Below are 5,438 nucleotides of genomic sequence, written 5' to 3' on the forward strand. Positions count from 1 at the left end.
GGGCTGCAAGCACTTGATTTTCTTTGTTCATTTGTTTGTTTCTCTCTTTCCTCCTCCACGTCCTCTTTTTTTTTTCTTTTAAAGGATCTTATTGGTGAAATGACCTTTATGAAATAGTGCTCAAAACTCTAAAAAGAGGCACACATTGTGATCAGTCTCAACCGAAACCAAAGCCAAAATAAAAAATAAGAACAAAAAACTACAACAACCACCCTCCATCCCAAAGAGGACCCTGCATTGACTCTGAGGAATATGGCCCCACAATACACCACTTTCTCCAAGTTCAGGATGGCATCAGAAGATCAACAGACCCAGGATGTGTGGGTGTTATGGAACTTTGCTGCTGTCTGGGTTGGGGTGCTCTGTGGTGCAGAAGACAGAGAAGTGCCTTTCTGTGAACAACCCCTGAGTGAAATAAGCCATAATGGAAGATCCTCTGCCCTGGTACCAGGAGACCTCCTTTGATTCCAGTGTCAGGGCTCCCTCCTACTGACCATTCTGTTTCCCTACCTTAAGATCCTCTTGTCAGATGATGTTATCTACTGCTGAGCAGTACTGCCTTTCAGACCCAGTGAACCCATGACTCAATGATTGCAGACACTTGCTGTAACCCTGCCTTATTCTGTTGATATTATTTTGCTCATCTCTCTCTCTCTGTTTCTGTATCTGTCTCTCTGTCACTGTCTCTGTCTCCATCTCTCTCTGTCTCTGTCTCTGTCTCTCTCTCTCTCTCTCTCTGTGGACATGCGTGTGTAGATGCTGTTGTTTCTCAGATATCATGCTCCTTATTTTGGGATAGACACACTCACTGGCCTATATTTCACCAATTAGGCAAGGGTGTCTGACAAGTGAGCTTCAGGGATCCACCTCCCTCCTTCTTCAGTGCTGGAATTACAAACTCACTCCACTATGCCTGTCTTTTATGTAGATTCTGGGCATCCAACTCATAACGTTCTCTTTGAAAGACAGTTACTTTATCCNGTGATTATCTCCCTAGCCACTCATAGAAAAATCCATGGAAATGGTGAACATTGTGAGTAATGTGTTAAGTGTGCTACATTTTGTAAAAAGAAACTCATTTTTATCTTGTATAAGCCATGAGGAAGTTGCTCCTACTTTGAAAGCACTCAGTCAGTTGGCCGGACTCAATTTTTCCTGGTATAGTTGGGCTATCCTTAAAACTTTGCTAATTGTTCAAAAAATTTTCACTGATGTTAGGGATTATAAACTGCATTGCTGCCCTGAACCTCTGAGAACACTGTGGCTCATCTTCCCTGCCCCTTGCACTGCATTTTGATGAGAAGCATTTCCTCCATCTTCACTGTGAGTACCGGTCTCTGATCCCACACAGAAGTCCACTCTCTATCCAAATGACTCCAAGGTGGTATTAACTAACCCCACTCCTGGCCACACCAGGCACAGACTGTAGGGACAGGAGGCTAATCCATTGTTCTTCCTTGCTCCANCATTTTCCTATGTGATACTATGGGTCTGTGGTTGTTCAGACAGTCACTAGTCTGGCTGGAGTTTTGGTTGCAGTAAATTAGAGGTGTTTTACTAAGAAGGAGCCTGACCAAGACAAAACCAGAGAGAATTCTCTAAGTAAGGTCCCAGATATTGTTAGCTAAAGAATTATAGAGTGAATAACCACAGATATTATTTGGGGATCAAATTAATTTATATCCTGCCCGAACACTGGCAAGTCTTGATTCTGTAAGAAACCTTCAGCAGAACCCCCAGCATTTCCAACAAGCAGTTCACACAACAGCAGGGCTTAGACATTAGCCTGTTTCATCTGTGACCCATTACCTTGTAGGCCTATCTAGGGGCAGTGAAACGGTTTTGAACAATTAGTAATGTTTTAAGGACAGCCCAACTGTGCAGAGCTAGGAGTATTCCCTATCCAGAGCTGGACCTGGGCTGTCTCCTGGCTGGTGCTCGCAGTTTCTCATGGGAAGGGGCTGACAGTGACTGTCCTTAAAAATGTAGTGAAAAGAGTAAGAGCCACTCAATATATTACATGTAATATGTATTAGATACAATATGTATGTATTCTATGTTATAGCCACCCAAGCCTAAATATATATCTTTACACACACACACACATTGCACACACATACGTACAAAGACACATCGCATTGTTCACAGTCTCTGTGACACTTCTCATGCTTTCTTGTTCAGATGTGGCTGGGCCTATGAGAACAGTCTGCAATCCTTTATTTTTACAATGAATGTTTGATGAATAATCCTTATGTTTTCACATCAGAATTGAAACCAAGTGTTGTGGTCACAATCAGAATTGATAAAAATTTGACTAACCTTTGAATGGTACAACTTTGTTCCTTGGTATGCTGTCTGTGGAAGTTATACAGAAATGGGGACTAAGCATACACATTGGGCCTATACTCCTAATTCTACAATTAACATAGAAGTAAATTGGGGGGTGGGGGATACAGATCTTCCCTTGGTGGTTAATCAATCTTTTTGTTTCCCTGATCCTTATGACAACTGGAGAAGTGCTAAGCCTATGGAGGAGGGTACAGAAATCATACTGTGGGAGTGCAAGGAACTCCTATTTTATGGATAAATAGAACTTAAATTCTATATAGAACTTTTCAAGTTATGGTTGTCCATAGTTGATGCTACCTAGAATTTTTATAATAAATTTTATATGCCTTTAGAGGATTATCGACGATTATTGCTACCAGTTCCATAAATCTGGCATTTCGCCTTGTGATATGTGGATTACTGACAAGGCATTGGATTGGATACAGAGGCAGTAATGTTAAAGGGAGCACCCTTGGATGCTTGTTGATATCTCCCCTGAAGAAACCATTGATTGGAGCTTTTATGGCTTTCCTCAGGAAAATGTTCTTACTCAGAATTTAGACTGCAACAGTAGAGTTCAATTGGAACTGTGGAAATTAGTTCTACTGTTAATGAACNTATTTGATGGCATGGAGTTGGACTGTCAGGTCTTCTCCTGCAATCTGACCCCCCCATTGTAGACTGATTTCTGGAAATTAACAAGTGCCTTTTACCCTCCTAAAGCATGGAAAAGGAGTTTAAACATTAATGATGGTTTGTCATCTTTGACCTTTAGCTTAAATCTATGTCACCCCTTTTTAGTATGGATATCATTCCCTAATTTGCTACTGGAAAGGTCTATACAGTGCCAGCCTAATGATTATACTATCCATTGTGACTATTGGACTCTTCATAGCTGTGATAATTCTAGTATGTCCTTAAATGTCACTTCAGAAAGTTTGTGCTTTCTTAGAGCAAGGCCAGCCGTCCAGAAGGCGGTGAGAAGGCCATGGCACAATTCACCTGTGATGATTTTTAATACTTGATGTGAGTATTAAGAAGAACTTGTAGGATGCCTGGGGTGTTTGTTGCTGTAGCTATGGGAATTATTGCTTTAGCTACTGTTGATATACTACAGGTAGATCAGTGGTTCATAAAGTAATTTGAACTGCTGAGTTCATGAGGGACTGGCATAAACATTCTGCAGAACTTTGGACTCAACACAATAAAATAGTGACATGGNTAATGAAATAGCTGATCTGAGACAAGCTCTAATTCTAATTAGAGTTAGAGAGAGTCAAAGAACAAGCGCAGTTTAAATGTGATGGCATGTTATATATTGTATTTTATTTTTAAATTTCAATGAGAATAAGTATGACTGGAAAAAAGGTTAAAATGCATTTGATGGGCCACCCTCATTCTTATTAAATGATTTCTAATTTTCAAGAAGAAATTAAGAATATGTTCTCAAAAAGCTTTCCTGAAATGACTGGGGTGAATGTTATGGAAAACAGTGTAGATATTTTAGCTTTATCCAATCTTGTGCATCATTTAAATAGATTCCTTGGTCTAGCAACTGCTATCCTTNTCTTTTTACTTTTAGCTTTACTGGCTCCTTTGTGCAAGGTTGTGAAACAGCATGATAGAGAAAACACTGTATTTACTGGAAGGATGCATGATCTTCAACATAAATTTAATTCTCAAGNTAACTGAATAGAGCTTAAACAAAAGAGAGATGCAGTGGGCAAACTGGAAGAGCCATTGCACCTGGCATTTACTTGGAGTGATGGCCACTTACAGTGTGAATTTAAGCTCTTGAAAACAATCAGTGACAGTTATCTGAGAATTATGGAGTTGCTGATTCTTGGGAATTTCAGAACCTTAGCATGTCCTCAGTACCAAGACTCACCTGGCAAACCAGGAAGCCTTGTGTGCCTGAGAATTGCTCAGGTAATGATTCCTTCAGACAACTCCTAGATCAAGCAAGAGGTTTTGGTCTGTGGGAGCTGAATTCCTAAATGGCTTTTGTGTGTGTGTGTGTGTGTGTGTGTGTGTGTGTGTGTGTGTGTGTGTGTGTGTGGTAATCAAAGAAACTGCTTCTGTAAGCCTCTGTGGGTTTCATTCTATCAGAGACTATCCTTCCCTGATGCTTGCTAAGCTTTAACATATCCTGCAGGGTTTCGCTTTCTTCTCCTGCACACCTCAGAACCACAACAAGTGATCTAACTCATAACATCAGATTTGAACACAAAGCCAAGTGATACATGAAAAGCAAAGACAGCTGATCTCCTCTAAAAACTACAAGTGCAGGGAAATTCTTCCAGTTTTTGTGAGAATGACACAGGTAAAGGTCCAGACAAAGAATTCAAAAGGATGATTATCAATATGATCAAGGAAAAAGGACTCAGTCAGATGAATGACAATCAGGGTCAACAAAGGGCATGATAATGGAAGTGAATAAAAAGAAATACTGAAGAAACTTGTGTCTTATATGAGGCTAAAATTATTTTTTTTGTAAATCAAATGCTCAATGGAAAGGCATATTAACACAATGGATCACCTGAAAGAGAGATTATCTGAAGTTTTAGGTATATATAGATAATATAGTATTGGAAGACTTGTTCAAGTTTGGCCATAATAATTTAAAAACATATGAATAAACCATGTGTAATCTTTGGAACACCAGAAAATAGAAGAAGTAGAAGAACTCCTTTCCCATAGCATACAATATATATTCAATGAATCCTAGCAAAAATGTCCCCAAATTAAGGGACAGCAAGGCACATCTAGATACAAGAAGCATGTAGAACTTCAGATATACAGGGCAGAAAAAGAAACTCCTGAAGTCATACTATAGTGAAAATCCAGAATGTATTAAGCAAATCATATTGCACACTGCAAGAGAGAAACAGGAAGAACTACAAAATATGCCCTTCAGAGTAACAAGTGACAGAGGGCATTAGAATCTTTGAAAACCAGAGGGTCTAACATGATCTGCCAGAGCTTGTCTGTGGCTGTTTCTGATCTGGGACTTTATCTCCATGGGACAAAAGAAGAGCCTACAACCCGGACTCCAAGGGCATCTGAGTATCCCAACCTGGCATCTTTCTCCAAGCTTGACTGCTCCAGAA

The 5,438-nt window shown here is 39.9% G+C and overlaps 1 protein-coding gene across 1 annotated transcript in view; it reads left to right on the plus strand.

Moving 5' to 3' along the window:
- Positions 1-1,235: 1,235 nt before the first annotated feature.
- LOC110305385 (T-cell-specific guanine nucleotide triphosphate-binding protein 1-like) overlaps positions 1,236-5,438 on the plus strand; it is a 22,339-nt gene continuing 18,136 nt past the window's right edge. The window contains exon 1 of the mRNA XM_021177336.2: positions 1,236-1,323. The gene's annotated coding sequence lies outside the window, so the exon portion shown is untranslated. The remainder of the gene's footprint in view (positions 1,324-5,438) is intronic.

This window comes from Mus caroli, chromosome 11, assembly GCF_900094665.2.
Source record: "Mus caroli chromosome 11, CAROLI_EIJ_v1.1, whole genome shotgun sequence".
In the NCBI taxonomy this organism is placed as follows: domain Eukaryota; kingdom Metazoa; phylum Chordata; class Mammalia; order Rodentia; family Muridae; genus Mus; species Mus caroli.